Below are 17,050 nucleotides of genomic sequence, written 5' to 3' on the forward strand. Positions count from 1 at the left end.
TTAATACTGTAACTTATATTATTTTACTAAATGCATTGAACAGATTAACTAATTTTCATTGAAATTAGAACAATATAATATATTATCAAAAACATTAATTGATTTTAATGTTGTAGTAAAAAAATAACTTATAATGTGAGCTATGTAGCATGTAGCGTATGCAAAATTATCATTTAGCATAGTCTACATGCAACTTAAGCTATTTTCATGAGCTACATGGTGTTAAGGCTAAGCTACATGCTACATGGCTTAAGCTATTTAAAATACTGGCCATGGCTAGCTCCAAATTCCTTCCTAGATCAATGCACCTATTGCTGCATGGCTTAAACGGCTTTGCAGTTACTATGTACAGAATTCTTGCTTCCTATTTTTAATCTCATTCTGTATCCTATTTGGTTACAAGGTCAGTACTTAATTTTTTTTCTTGCCTCTTTAAGCCCTTTCTGAAGTTCTGTTGGGTCCTCTTCCTCATAAGAGTTTGGTCCATTTTGGCATTTTAATCTTTCAAATCAACTTTGATTTTTGTGGCTTGCTTGGGTTGATTTCATCCCTTCTTCTTGACTGGGACTCAGCAAATGCAATTCCATGGGCTAAATCTGGGCAATGTGCTTGGAAGGCGGTGGACTTAATGGAAGAAGTTAATGACATTGCACAAACAACCCAGTTCTCTTCTCTAATGGAAGAAGTTTAGGCAAATTGGGGGTGGTATCGAAAGAGAGTCTGAATATTGTGGTTAGATACCGTAGAGAGTTTCAATGAGTGAGAGGTTATAGTGGGGTCTCTTGGGATCTGTTTGTAATCTTTGTTGAAGTTCTTCTTGCAATTGTGGCTATTGTTTAATTTTTACGTGTCAGCACATGATCTAGGAAAAAAAAAATCTTGGGTAGGTAGGTAGGAAGTATTTTTTTCCCGATATGTTATTGCATGCTCTTTTGGTCCATCCAAGATATGTCTTTTCTTTTCTTTCTTTCTTCTTCTTCTTCTTCTTCTTCTCTCTCTCTCTCTAGTGGACATTGATTCTTTAAGGCCTGTTCTTTGCAGAAAGTGCCTATGCAAATATCCCAATGACGCCGTATGAGCTTCCAGATGGGCAGTAAGTTCTTTATTATCATATTTCACTTTTTAGTTTGTATAATATATTTGGCATGGCAATATTCTGTTTATGTTGTGCTTTTTTGGACTATGGATGTCTACTCCTGGGACATTGTGAGTTGTATTTATTTTGATGATCTGTTGTCCATTTTTATTTCTAGTGGACAGTAGTGAATGCCATTTTGTTAATTTGTCATTTCTTTAGTTGACTGATCTTGCTTTTTAATTCTTGCACTTAATACAGGACGATAGAGATTGGTGCTGATAGATTCAAGATTCCTGATATTCTGTTTAATCCGTCCTTAGTCCAGGTTGGTGTCTCATTAACTTGTGTATGTAGACTCTACTTTTCATCTGAATTGTTCCCAAACAGTGTAGATGGTGGTGTGCACATTTGTTTCAGCCTTGGTGAGCTTTGCTGCTGTTCCCTTAATTTGTATCAGAAAATCCCCAGTTGCCTTCTGTTTGCGATAGACTTTTGATTGCTTTGTTATTATTCTGCTGCGCCCCAAGTCTGTATTCCTAACATATCTACGAACTTGTAAGTACCTATTTTGATGTCACTTGGGCCACTTTTTTTTGCGCTGAATTGTTTGGAGGGAGACTCATGGTTTTGCGTGACTTTGACATTATGGGCAGACATTCTTTGGTTCTGCTTCTTGGTTAAAGTCAGAGAGACTGTTTCTGAATAACTTGATAGGAAACAGAACATGCCACCAGAATTGATATAAATTGCTTTTCTATTTTTTCTTTATGCCTTTCTCTGTTCTTCCAACTGTGTCGGCATCACATTGTTGGGATTAGCACCAGAAATATTCTCATGCAGGATGTGCAGTTGGTGTTTAAGGTGTCACAATCTCTCTGGCATCACGTTGTTGGGATTAGCACCAGAATTTTTCTCATGCAGGATGTGCAGTTGGTGTTTTAGTTGTCACAATCTCTTTCTGGTAGCACATCTGCTTGTATGGCGTGCTCTACACATGCTGTATAACATTTTTTGTTTCCCTTGAAGATTGACATCATGTATAACATTAGTGATGAGAATAACAATTACTAGCTCTACTCACTCTCAGACTGAGACTAACTTTTTCTGATCATGCCTGTACAGTTTCAGAATATTGCAGATTACTCACCTAGATCAGAAGTTAAAACTTGTCTGAACTTTTTTTTTTCTAATATAGATCAGAAGTTAAAACTCTCATGTTAAAATTGAAACTGGGTTGGTTACAACCAACGTTAAAGGTATTGTCCTACGCATCTCTCCGCGTACCATGAACGATATGGCTGTATCAGCCTGTATCAACTACATGCCTGATACATGCTGAAATGGGGTGATAAGTCTGGTTTATGTGGTGACCGGTATTGTAATACCACAACTAATTTTCAGTCCTTGCTTACACCTCGCATGCAATCATAGGTCGATATGTGGATAATTTTGCTATTCCAACGATCCAGTGCCTGACTCAGTTTTCAGTTTGAAGATTCTCAAAAGGCTGCTATAACTGATGCATACTGACATCCTTTGAACTGAAGGATATGCTAGCATTAGTGCATCAGTGACCTATAAGTTTTCAACTTAGAGTGAAAGCCAACCCTTGCTTTTGATACCGCTAACGGCAACCCATTGTCATCATTATTGTGACCATGTTTGCTTGAATGAACACCAAATGATCATTGTCTTAAAAATGTTCATCCTTTTAAAAAAAAAAAATGTTTCTTCTTTTGTTCCTCTGCTAATTTTAGAGGATCTGGCAGGATTAAGTAACATCTGACCACTTGTGATATATTTATGAGCTGCTGAGTTGGACACAACTTTTTTGGAGACATATCAGCAGTGTTATTCAGAATATCCTTAAATGTATTGTTTTTTCTTGTTTTGTTATTACTTGTATAACATTTATTTAGTTTTGTTATATGTTTACACAGTTAGTTACATTTTTCTGCTGCGTGTGCTGTGCAACTTACATGAATACACTTTGCTGATAGTAGGGAGGCAAGTAGTAGGTTTGATGCTCTTGCCAAAGTGGGAACCAGATGGGGTCGTTTTCTATCGTGGACTCAATTCTTTGTGTTGTATTGTATTTGTATCTGTGTTGCTTCCTGTATTCTTTATTTCTTTTCTTCATAAATAAATATCTATCCTTTTAAAAAAAGAGCTTTTCAAAATTAGTGCATGACTGTGCAGATGTGTTGATTTTTTATTAGGAGACATGCAGACGTGTTGATCAGCTGAGTATTCCAGGATTTCCTCTTCTGAGGCCTTGCTTGCATGCAATTGTTACTGCATGAGCTGCAGGGATTGAAAACATGAAAATGACATGTTTATTTTATTTCTATTTAACCATAACATGCAACATGCCATTCTTTGACAGCATAAACAAGGCAAGTTCTTTTGTTCTAATGCAACAAAAGTTGAATGTATTTGATTTTGAGCACATTTGTAAGACCCAAAGTTATGAACTATTGATGAACATTACACAAGATTTAAGCATAAAATAGTGTACTTCAGAAATAGATGTTATCCATTACAATTTGTAAATGTCCTGCATAACTCCAATTGATAAACATTACACCTGATTTAAGAAAAAAACTGTGTACTTCGGTAGTAGATGTTGTCCATTACAATTTGTAAATGTCCTGCACAACTCTTATTGGTTTCTGCTTTGACTTTGCATGTTAAGCCTCTCACCTAAGCTAGGTACTGTTTTCTTTGTATGTGTTTTTCCAAGGTCACAGATCCTTTATCTGCATAATGTCCATAATTTTTCTTCTTCTGTGTTAATATGTGAGCAGACTGTCCTGGCCTGGGTCCTGACTATTTTAGCGAAATTCTCAGAACTAGTTTTTACAGTGATCAAGAGTCAATAGTTTGCTTTGTTGTCCATTTTCTGTTATTCACTGGATATTTTCATTTTCTGTTTGAATGTTTAGACAATTCCTGGAGTGGAGAGTTTTACAGAATCTGTTCGCGGTCTTCCCCAAATGGTGAAACTCCATTCTCTTGCTCATGCTTGTGCACTAGTTTTTTTTTTTTTTTTTTTTCAATTATTTTTGTAAATTTTCTTCTTGTTTGTCTGTGCCCACCCAGGTTATCGAGAGCATAAATAAGTGTGACGTGGACATCCGAAGAGAACTATTTAGCAGTATATTGGTAGCATTCACTATCCTTTCTTCTAGTTATGATGCTTCATATCTGAGAATCAAAGAAATGCATTTTTATCGTGAATGCATATTGGGAAATGGCTTTTTCATAGGCAGGTTGTCTTTTGTTTTTGCTAAATATGCAGTGATGTCTTGTGTAGGCTTTCGAGTAAAATATGGCTAGAATAATTTTGATTATGCATCAAAAGAAGAAAATATTTTACATTCCCACCATTCCATGTGATTCCTTTATATCTAGTTATGTGGTTTCATCTTGAGGGCAAAGTTCTACTGAAACTAGCAATAAAAGTCAGTTAAAAGATGAAAATAGTTATTGCTGACTTCCATGACCATGGGAAAAGGATTGCTTATGATGTGTTGAATGCAAAAGATCAAGGCTGGTATACATGAATGGTAAGGCCTCAAATTCGCAAGAAACCACCATTTCAAGCGTAAAAGTGTTGGAAAGAAATGGTTGGAAATCTCACTTCCTGATACTCCGCTAGCCAAATACCAACATACCGTCATTAAGACAGATTTGTTGTCATTATCATAGCTTTGTCCCAGCTATTTGGGACTGACATTTCGGATTGTGTTTACCAATAATCCCTCTCTAAAGGTCCTATATCCACCTGTAGCTTGAATAAGATTATGAACAAGCATCCTCGTGATTGGTTGGTAAAGTTTCTATGACCAGCTGCCTGCCCAAAATTGACCCTCTTTTATCAAATTTATTTACAAAAATTCAAACTAAAATGGCTGAACATAAGATTAATATTTTCCCCCAAGAACAATGAAATCATAGAGAAGACGCTTTTAACTAGAGAGTGGCAAGTTCTTGTCCACATAGAGAAAACATAGGCCTAGACAAACTCGGTCTCTTGTTATTTTCCCCATTTTAGTCAAATGTATAAACAAAAAAGGTTGGCCTGACAGACTTTTCAGCCCTGGCATGCTTCTAGTTGAGCTGGTGCTTTGCCTACTGGCTTAGACACTCAGGTTGGGCATGTGCCTAACTTTGGTTAAAGGCCTGATGAGGCCTGGTCAATGCAATGGACAAACCGCAGCCATGCCCAGCTGTACTCCCTGGTGTGTTTGTACACTAATATTGGGCCTCTTTCACAGGCACATTACTACCTTCACAAACCCAGACAAATGAAATTTGTTTTTCTTTCCCATCTTAATTTGGGGAGCAAACAAGATGGTCTGGTCTGATAGATCTTCAGTCTCACGCCGGCCCGTGCCTGACTTGCTGAAAGGCCAGAGAAAGCCCATAAAAACAAACAGGCTCTTTGCTCACGGGCCAGGTTAGACAAGTCTCTATCTTTCGAAGGATGACATATCTGCACCGCTAATTTTGATATCTCTAGCACACACATTGCTTTACAGACTTCAACTTGTCAGAGGTTGAAGGCATGCAGCAGTTCTTTGAACCTTGTTAACTAGTATCCACAACTGGGTCAGTGCAGTATCAACTGATAAACCTTGTCTGCAGTGTCCATTAAAGATTGGAATTCAGTTAGGCATATAGACTAGGTACTACCAAGGAATTGTTTTCATTTCCTACAACCAGATGTAGCAAGGTTTACTGATAACCAGCAAGGTAGCAACTTATGCCATTTACGATCAATGCATGAGCGAATGCTTTCCTCTATTAAGATTGTTCTATCAGCTATAATTTAATGAATCATTTTAATTCAGATGAGATGCTAAGTGTTTCCTCTTTTAAACAGCTTGCTGGTGGCACAGCATCAATGCAACAGTTGAAGGAGCGGCTTGAGAAAGATTTGATAGAGGTAAGGTTCCTGTCAGAGGTTAAAGCTAAGAAACATTTTCATTCAAATGATTGTACCTGAGTAATTTCCATTCTGTTTTGTACACTTTTGAAGCTAGAACTTTCTAAGACCGTTTCAGTGGCTAAAATTTCTAGTGAGAACTAACCTAACCTATATTTTGGAATGTTGATGTCTTGTTTAAGACAAGATTCAACTAAGTTGGTTTGCTGGTCTCTTTGCTGATTCACATTCCTTTGTAGGAAGCACTTTGTGGTGCACGACATGCAAATAAATCCTTATTAGTCGCATGCTGCTTAGTTATCTTGTTTACAACTAAAATATGTTGGAATATGAATGTCTCCATTTAATCATCATCATCATTGTCGACGTCATCATTATAATCATTTAAGCCTTATCCCAATTAATTGGGTTGGCTACATGAATCCTGTTTTGCCATTCCACTTTATCAAGGGCCAGACCTTCAATTAGACCATAGTTCATCAAGTCTTTCCTTACTATCTCTATCCATGTCCTTTTAGGCCTTCCTATTGCCCTTTTAGAGCCTTTAGCTTGTACCAATTCACTCCTAACTGGCACGAATTTGTTGCACACAAACAAACCATAAGTCGACTTTCCCTCATCTTATTACCTATTGGTACTAATCCTAAGTTCCCTCAAATGCATTCATTTCTAATTCTATCCTTGTCTTGTCACTCTTCCATTTCAACATTTTCATTTCAGCCACACTCATCCTATGAACATGTTGTTCTTTAAGTGCCCAACATTTTGTTTCACAAAGCATGATTGGTATCTTTAGGAAAAAAGGCATGACTTGTCTTATGGCTATCTATTATAAAATTTCCCTTTCAGTTTGAGTGGTTCACGACAATCACATAAAACTTTAGACGCACATCTCCATATCTTCCACCCAACTTGAGTTCTATGGGCAACATCCTTTTCAATCTCTTCACTCTCATGAATTATTCACCCATGGTACAGAAAGTGGTCATTTCGGGAAACTTCTTGGGCATCAATATTAATTATTTCCTCGCACCCCATATACCGTCTTAGTCCGACTAATTTTAAATCTGAAATGATAATTGGGAATTCACTTCTCCCTGCTAGTGGTTCTCACATTTGTTACTGCTCCCTCATACATATCTTTAACAATGTCATTATATCCTTTTGACACTCTCTTCCCGCCGCCGCAACCCCCCCCCCAGATTAAAAAATAAATAAAAATAAAAATTAACTCTCAGTGTTAACCCTATCAAATATTTTCTCTAAGTCAATAAGGACCATGCGAAGATTCTTCCTTCTCTCCCTATATTTATCTATCAATTGTCTAAGTAGGAAAATAACTTTGGTAGTAGACCTTCCAGGCATGAAACCAAATTGATTTTCTAATACATTCGTCTCATGATTTAGTCTTTGCTCAATCTCTCTCCTAAAGTTACATAACATGGTTCATAAGTTTAATCCCATGATAGTAGTGCCGCTCTGTTTGTTTCATTTGTTCTTATAAATAGGTACAACAATACTTTTCCTCCATTCATCTAGCATTTTCTTTGAACCTACGTTCTTGTTGCACAACTTTGTCAACCAAAATAACCTAGTCTCTCCTATACACTTTCAAACCTTCATTGGTATACCATTTGGTCCAAGGGTCTTTCCCATTTTCATATTGCTTATATCTTCTTTCACTTCAGATATCCTTATCCTACAAAAGTATCTATGGTATCTGACGTCATTTGAATTTATGGTTCCTTCTATCCCTATTCTCTCAGAGTGGTTGTCATTTAACAAATTCTAAAAATAGCTTCTCCAATTTTCATTGATCTAATTGTCTTTTACTAGTACCCTCTGGTGCTAAACTATCAAAAAATGATTATATAATGGCCATTACGATTGTTACTTAACTGTAGCCATGGGCACCGTTAAGCATCACCGGGCTATAACGACCATTATGGTAAAAATGGCTTGTAACAGCCGTTACAGGGCTGATACAATATATATATATATATATATATATATATATATATATAAAATTGGTCGTAATGGGCATTACTGCTATGGCCTGTATTGTAACGGTAATTACAGTGAATGTGAAACCGTTAATATTATTGAGTACCTTGGTTAATGCATCTACTATGATCTAAGTTACTACCCTCTCTCTCAGTTTTGCAAGTTTGAAGACATCTTTCTCACCTTCTTTTGCTCCTAACCTATTATAAAGATCATCATAGGCCTTACATTTAGCTTCACTTGCTACTTTCTTAGTAGCCTTTTTGGCATTTCTATTTCTAGTGTTTCGACCAAATTTTAGGCTAATCTGGGGGGCGCATTTCTATTTCTACTCTTTCGACCAAATTTTAGGCTAATCTGGGGGGCACACATCTATTACTAGTCTTTCGACCAAATTTTAGGCTAAAAACAGAACTCAGGTGGGCAATAAGAGTGGAAGATGAATCAGTGGCAGCAGAAGATTGTGACAGATAAGGGAAAGATCGCAATGGCTACACACTTGAGGATGAAGATGGACCCTCCTGGACAACGGTCGCTCGTCGATAACCAAGCATACTTATGGAGGTAGTAATGCAGGGTCATTTTCACACCGGGCTCAAGTGGGGTGGCCTGTGGAATGCAGGGCACACTCGGGGTGGGCGGCCTGTGTGAGGAGGGTGCCTCGTGTGAGGCGGAACCTATGTGATGTAGGGCCCACGAGGGGGGTTCGGTCGATGACCTAACCCATGAAATGTGGGGCCTGGGCTATTAGATAAAGGATTGATTTGCCACGCTCTATCAGTTTGAGCTTTTAGAGCAAGTAGTTAGTTGTCTTGCATCAGGTAGATAACTCCCATTACCTGAAGTTGTTCGTGGAGGGTTTCCCAGAGGGATGGGCTCCCATCAACTTCTCTAGGGTGTTTGGAAGGGCCAAAGCTGTAATGGAAGTTTTCGTCCCTAAGGACAAGACCACGGGGGGATTGCGGGGCTTTGTGTTTGTTAGAATGGGTTCTGAGGAGGAAATTGCTCGCGCAGTGGAGACGCTCCACGGGGAGAGCTTCGCGAGAGGAAACTTCGGGTCCAAAGAGCCAGGTTCGGTCTTGAAAGCAGGAACTGGGAAGGGTAGCTCACAGACGGTAAATACGTCACCTAAAAATCTCCACCCCAAAGCCCTTCCGAGAGTGGTGAGGAAAAATCGCAGCAGGAATCGACCATCACGGAGGGTCTTATGTCCTTAATAAGGAAGTCTTGCGAATGGCTTCAGTTTGCGGTAGCCCTCATTACTATAGAAAACACTACCATCCAGCAGATAAGAAAGTGACTGGATGAACGTTGCCGGCTGAAGCCGGAGATGTACATGATAAAGCCCATAGGTTGGAGCGAGGTATGCTTGCGTTTAAGTCCGTCGGTAAACATTGACGAGGACTTCTCTATTTTTGGGATGGAAGAAGCCTGGTTCTTGATTTGGGGTGTGCGTCTAGAATGTCGGTTCAGGGATTTCTTCGTGGCGGTAGCTGGTTGCTTGGGGGAAATTTCTGCAATTGACCCTGCAACAAAGCTTGGGTAGGAGCTAGGAGTTAGGGTGCGAGTGTGGAGAAAGAAAGGCCTGGAGACTCCCAAGTCCAAGAGGAAGATGTGAATGCGAATGTTTTGCGATGGGGGGACTATTGGAAAAGAAGGGAAAGAGGCAGGGAGGCGGGCGACCATGGATGCAATAGATCAGAAGTTGACTGTACATTGGATGATTGCAATCGAGTATCAATAAGGGTAAGTCCTACGCAGTGTTTTAAATAGCGGTAGCGTGATGCGTAGCGCTCAGCCCTCTATAACGTGTAGCGTAAATAGGTAGCGTGTAGCATAAGCTACACGGTACTTCTATTTTTTAATTTAAAAATAGGATAAATATAATAAATAGTGAAAAAAAAAGGAAAAAATATAAAAAGGCCTAAAAGATGATTCATTTGACCAATTCTAAGCATGTTCAAAAAAGTTATTAGTTATCATTTATCAAAAGCCAATACACGTATGTAAGCCAAATCAAATAATTATCACATCAACAACTTTCTAAGCAAACCACTTTAATTTATAATGTCTAATTGAAAAGAAATAAAAATCCCATAGGTTAAAAGTATCAAGTATAATATAAGTGTCACATTCCTCAATATTAAAAACAAAGAAAATGTGAAAAAAATAATAAAAAAATAAAATAGTAAAAAAATACATTGTAGCTTACGCTACGGACGCTACGCGCTACGTAGCTGTAGCGCTATGTAGCGCTTCGGCCACGCTACGCTACGTAGCGTACGCTACCGCTACGCTACGGGCGCTATCTGAAACGCTGGTCCTACGTGCTCGATTTTGTTTGGGCCAAAGAAGGTCAGTGCCAGGATAGCTCCGCTACGAACAGCGCGTGGTGTTTCGGAATCCTCGGGAGCGATTTCCGTTCCTTGCTCTCGCACGCCTTCTCCTTCGCAGGCAGTTGTGGACCCAAACCTCGATCAAAACTGTAGGCATGGATCCTTTTCAGTGGCTAGGATGAGCATAATGGACACATTCCTAGATCTGGTAGCTTCAGGACCCGACTCAGATCTGATCCAGCGACGTGGCGCATATCCAAGAGAAGGAGAGACAGCTAGTGTCTCGTGTCGTGATTTGGGTGGTTCATGCGTGCTGCCTCGGATGTCGAATCAAGAATGGGTGAGGGATAAAGTCGATGCTTCCATGTTTAGGGAGGAGACCATCCCTCGTGCGACTGAGTGCCATGGTGGAGACTCACGTGTGGAAACTCTTTATGATTCGGCTCGTGTATGACTCCTTAAACAGGAGGCACATGCAACTCCCTTTGTAGTAGAAGAAAGTGGACCCATGTTTCTATCTAGGGAATTCTAGACCCCTCTTGACTATGAAGAGTTGCTGGCTTCTAACTCTGGGAGTTCGATAGATTCTTAAAGCGATTCCTGTTCAGAGCCAGAGACGCTACATGGTGATGGCATGGCTGCACTAGTGCCTTATAGTAACATTTCATGGGACGATGATGATAGCTTAGAGGTCTAGATGGCAACAAAAGAAGTAGAGCAGGAAGGGGGAGACGATACGACAAATGAAGTCCTCCAAGACGAATTAATCGAAGAAGCCCCGCTAGTCACACCTCTATGCTCGGAGAGGATGAATGAAGCCCTTGGTTTGAGATGCATAACGATTACGGAGGCTACGAAATCGACGGAAGAAAATTTCTGATCTCTGCAAATCAATTTTGATAGACTATGGATGTTTTAGAAAGGGTAGGGGGGTTGGTGGGGATGACCTACGGAGCCCAAGAGGAAGACGTTTATGAGTTTTTTCATCATGTGCAAAATAAGGCTTCACGAAGTCACCGTTTGATTCTGATTGTGGGGCATTCCATGCATCTGCTGGAAGAGGCTTTCCTGTGGGTTGGGAGAGTAGCCGCCTCTTCACTCTTCTTTAGTCGATTCAAATACCGAATCGTATCACTTGGAGAGAGGTGGAGTGACAGCCAATTTTGGCATGTTGGGAGATATCGTTATTGTTGAACCCAATGCCTACATTTCATTTGCGGGTAAAAGAGTAATTGAACAAACATTGAAGAAGACATCACCCAAAGGTTCCTAAGCAGCCGAGTATTCATTCGGTTGGGGGCCGTGCCGCCCTGCCTTTCGATTGATACACAGTTGAGGAGGTCGATCACGAACGCTACCCAAGCTCATGGCGTTGTTGATCTTGTAGTGGTTGAAACAAGGATTTCGCATAAATCCGTGATTCCATTTTGAATCATAATTCGAATGAATCGTGATTTGATCTTTTATCTTCTTACTCGGGTCAAATATGAAATGAAAGTAATTCATAATCATCCGGTTTGGATCGATCTAAACCAGCCCACTAATATAATAGAAAAGAGTTGTCTTTTCCGTATGCTATCCCTGGTTCCATTGCTGCCATGGAACTTACACAATCGATCAGATCATATAGATATCCCTTCACTACAACATAGGTCATCGAAAGAGAGTTGCCATGGTAAGGAAGAAGGGGGAAACAAGTACACTTGGAGAGCGCAATACAACCAAGGTATTCCGTATCGGTAACGGTGGCTGTAACGGTCACCACCATTACTGATACGGGTATCGGCCTAAACAACCGATATGGGGGCGTAACGTCCATTACGACCTCCGTAACGGTTGAAAAATTTCTTTTGCCCAAAAAATTCTGAAAAAATATCTAGAAAATCAAGAATAATGTAAATATTTCAAATATGTATTTATTTTTTGTTTTGAACATGTTTATGGTAGTGTAATGATCCACTCTTTAGTGAGAGTGTTGTATCGGGTTGTCTAGTGAATTGTTTAATAGGATTATGTCTCTAATGCTTACACATCACACTCAAGCATTAGAACAAGAAATCAGAAAAAGGCATAAATATTGCTTTTTCAATTTTTTGAAAAAAAAAGGCCCTCAGAGATTCTATTCGCTCAAATCACTTCAATCCACAATTTTAATTTTAAAAGCTATAGTAAGAGTGGTCAAAATCTATTGTAAAATGATATAGGAAGTTTTTGGAATGAGAAAAGTGAAAAAAGAGGAGAAAATTGAATTTAAATAGAAAAAAAAAAGTGATCGTTTTTCGACCGTTACAAAAGTAACGGTTGTTATGTCTTGTAACGGCCTTTACGGCCACCGTAACGGTTGATACGGTCTCAAAAAACTAACTGTTCGCTTTCACCCCTGTATTGTGTAACGGTCATGGCCATTACCTATACGTATCGGCCTTTACGGGCGTATCGTAACAGATACAGAACACCTCGAGTACAACAGAGAGTTGTATGTTGCATTCGGGAAGGATGAATTGCTCCTAAAAAAGTATGTTGCATTCGGGAAGGATGAATTGCTCCCAAAAAAGTATCTATTAATTCTCTCCCAATTGGTTGGATTGTAGGTGCGATGATTTACTTCATGGGTGAGGTCTCTGGTTCAAGTTCAGGATGGCCTAGGTGCGCGCCTGTGCCCATACCGTCAATGGTTCACTAATAGCTCCAACTAATAAGTGACGGTGAATAATCAGATGATGTAACCCATTGATGGCGAGACTGATACCGTCAGTTACAAACCCAAGAAATCTCCTAAAGGCTGGAGGGAGCTCCTCAACTTAGAATACTCCATCAATTACGAGACTGTGTTGAATGTAAGTGCAGGTAAAAGGGTCAGATCGTGGAAAGGTGGTGTCCAATGATTATCTTGTCTTGGAATGACAGGGGTTTGGGGAGTTTGGTGAAGAGGGCTTAGGTCAAGAAGTTGTGCAAAACGTCCAAGGTGGACGTCATTGCTATGCAAGAAACTAAGCTCCAATTCTTTAATAGAGGTATGCTAGATTCCATTTGGGGGGTTAAAAACTTTGTTTTGTTGCGGCGAATGCAGTGGGAGCTTCGAGGGGTAACTGAATGGCTCGGAGAGCTGATGTTTGGAAGATGGTAGACTCTTCTTGCTGGGGACTTCACTCTCTCAGTTTTGCTGCGGGATGTTAGCTTTGGATACCAGTGGGTATTTACTGCTGTTTATGGTCCAATTGCATACAACCAGCGCGGTCTTTTTCGGGAGGAGCTTGGCAAGGTAAGGCGGAAATGGGACTCCCCATGGTGCATAGGCGAAGACTATAATGTAGTTCGTTTTTCCTGCAATACGTTAGGAGGGATGATTTCAAAAAGTATGCATAATTTCTCTGATTGGGTGGGCCGTCATTCTCTGGTTGATTTGCCGTTGGAGGGAGCTAGATTTACTTGGTCTAATGGACTAGAGAACACTATTATGTCGAGAATTGATAGATTCCTTGTTTCTTCGGACTGGATTGAAAAGTCCCCTTTAGTCTCACAACACTGTTTCCCAAAGGTAACCTCTGATCAGAGAGTCTGATTGTGCAACATAGGTTAATAGTTATGGATGTTTGCATTAAGAGATGAAAGAAACATTAATGCCTTGGTGGTTGAAGATGAGAACTGGGGCCCACATCCGTTTAGATTTGAAATTGTTGGATGGAAGTCAAAAGATTTTACCAATTGATTTCTGATTGGTGGGTCTCATTTGACATTTAAGAAAATAACATTGTTATCTTCTTTTAAATTCCACCACATAGTTTTTGGACACTATTAATTTCACTCCCTTCATCTCTTAATGCAAACATCCATAACTATTAACCTATGTTGCACAATCAGACTCTCCTTGTATAACCCTTCAATCCGTACATATTGATCATTCTTTTTTTTTTTTTGAAAAATAACATCAATATTATTTTAAAAAACTCGCGAGGAGCAAGCAAAGAATACAAAAGAGAAAAATCTGAAACAAAAAATTACAATTGAAACACTGACTAGAGATGGTCAGTGTTTATTGACTTTACTTATGGAGCCAAACCCAAAATGCAATGAGTGATCTTACGAACACAATCTTGAATCGAAATATCCCTATTATGAAAACAACGATCATTTCGAGACTCCCAAATTACCCAAAAATAGCCATAATTAATAAATGCCACAGTGCTTTTGTCGATTTCCCAACCCCACCACCATGCTAAGCCCAAAATGCAATGAGTGATCTTACGAACATAATCCTTAATAGAGACATCCCTATTATGAAAACACCAATCATTTCGAGACTCTCAAATTACCTAAAAAATTGCAATAATTATTAATTAATGAATGCCACGTTGCTTTTGTCGATTTCCCAACCCCACCACCATGCCAAGCCCATACAAGATCAAAGATGATTCTCAGCATCACCCATCCAGTACAAAGAACGGCGAAGAAATGCTTCTAAATTCGTCTTGCATAAGAAGAGTGGATGAATAAATGATCAATTGACTCTGCATCCTCCATACACATCAAACAAATATTTTGAAGACTAAGAGCTCTTGTTTTGTAAATTGTCCACTATCAAAACTCTCTTTTTACCCACTAACCATACAAAGCGACAACTCGAGGAGGAGCACTATCCGACCACAGATGAGCGGGAAAATGAGTGAGGTGAGCACATGATGGTTCTTGTACTAATGAATAGAAATAACAAACTGAAAATTGACCTGAACTATGAGCCAGACCAAACTGTTGTATTACTCTCATTGAGGACAAGAACAGTAGATTCAAGTTGATTCATTAATCTTGTGTACTATTCAATCTTGTCATCCTTTAAATTCCTTCGACAAACGGGCGCCCAAACCACTCGATCCTCGTGAAGAAAATAGCAGCGATCTATTGTTAGCCATCTATCCACAACAACTTTGGCCAATCTAGATTCATTAATGAGTGATCTTCCTCCACACCAAACATCATCGCAAAATCGAATGTTGTTCCCTAATCCAAAAGAAAAAGAAATTCCTTGACGGAACGTGTGATCAATCGAGGCAATGGTTTTCCAAATATACGAAGCACGATATAGTGTAGATCTCTTCACTCCCCATCCTTCCGTTTGAAGTCCATATTTATTTTCAATTATTCCCCTCCACAATGTTCTCTCTTCAGATCCCAATCTCCATAGCCATTTGCCAAGGAGTGCTATATTCATAAGACCCAAATCCCTAATACCCGCCTCCCTTCATCCATTGGTTTGCATACCTCTCTCCAATTAAGAAGATGAATTTTTCTTTGTTTTTCTCTCCCACTCCAAGGAATATCTCTTTGCAATTTCTTCAGTTTATTCAATACTAACTTTGGATGTTTGAACAACGACATAAAATTGGCAAATTAGAAAGAGTAGATTTAGCAAGGATAAGTGATAAATAATGACTCTTCCAAATAGATAATTTCCTTTCCACTTTCTTGATTACCTTGTCTCATAAAATTTTTGAAGGCTTCTCTATACAAAGAGGCATACCAAGATACATTGACAGAAAAGAACCTTGTTTTGACCCAAATATCAAAGCAAACTTTTCCAGATCCACCGCCTCCATTCCGATACCCAACATTTCGCCATTTTGTTTTTATTTTATTAGATTGATGCTAAGACCCGAAAATGCTTCAAAGCAAACCACAAATTTCTGAAGATTATCTATTATTGTTTCATTGGTGTCGCAAAAAATAAGAGTGTCGTCAACATATTGAAGGTGAGTAATGTGTAAAACCGATGTTGCAACCTGGAAGCCATTGATCATACGCGCCACCTCTTCTTGCTGCATCATCTTATTAAAGGCTTTCCCAACTAAAATAAAAAGATAAGGAGACAGGATCTCCTTGCGTGACTGTCCTGGAAGATTTAAAGAAACCCTTAGGCGAACCATTTATTAAGATCAAGAAATACGCAGATTGAACACAAGATTGCATCCAACCCCTCCATTTTTGCACACATCCAAGCCTAGCAAGCATGTAGTCAAGAAATTCCCAATCTACATGATCATATGCCTTTTGTAAGTCCACCTTGCATATCAGAACACTTTTCCCATCTCGGTGCTTGAGTGAATGCATCCATTTGCTATGAGAGCACTATCAAGAATCTGTCTTCCCATCACAAAAGCTCCCTGATATTTAGAGATTGCCTTTGATAATACCCCTTGAAATCTTAGAGCTAGCATCTTAGCTAAAATTTTGTACGGTCCTCCAATTAAACTTATGGGTCGAAAATCTTTTATTTATTCCACACCTTCTAGTTTTGGAATAGGGGCAATAAAGGAGACTCCCAAATCTTTAGAAATGATACCTTGTTCATAGAATTCATGAAAAAAAATCCATAACATTGCCTTTCATTGTTTGCCAAAACTTTTGAAAGAACAAAATAGGAAAACTGTTGGGGCCTGGATCCTTCTCACCGCATATTGAACCTATGGCCACAAACACATTGATTATTCTGTTTTCCTAAGTAGAAACAAATCTATTTGGCTTGTATATGATCCACTTTTGAAAGTCATTAAATGTTCATCTCTCTTTTTAAAGTATGTCGTTTGCTAGAGCTAGATTGTATTCCGTAGCAAAATCAAGGATGCCGTCCCCTATCTCATTTCTTCACCCAAAACCCTACCTCCATGTATGCTCCCATTTCCTTCACTT

The 17,050-nt window shown here is 39.2% G+C and overlaps 1 protein-coding gene across 1 annotated transcript in view; it reads left to right on the forward strand.

The window, feature by feature from the left end:
- Positions 1 to 17,050, forward strand: part of LOC131231711 (actin-related protein 4) — a 131,106-nt gene that overhangs the window by 95,844 nt on the left and 18,212 nt on the right. The gene's annotated exons all lie outside the window — the stretch shown is intronic.

The sequence above is a fragment of the Magnolia sinica genome, chromosome 17, assembly GCF_029962835.1.
Source record: "Magnolia sinica isolate HGM2019 chromosome 17, MsV1, whole genome shotgun sequence".
Taxonomy (NCBI): domain Eukaryota; kingdom Viridiplantae; phylum Streptophyta; class Magnoliopsida; order Magnoliales; family Magnoliaceae; genus Magnolia; species Magnolia sinica.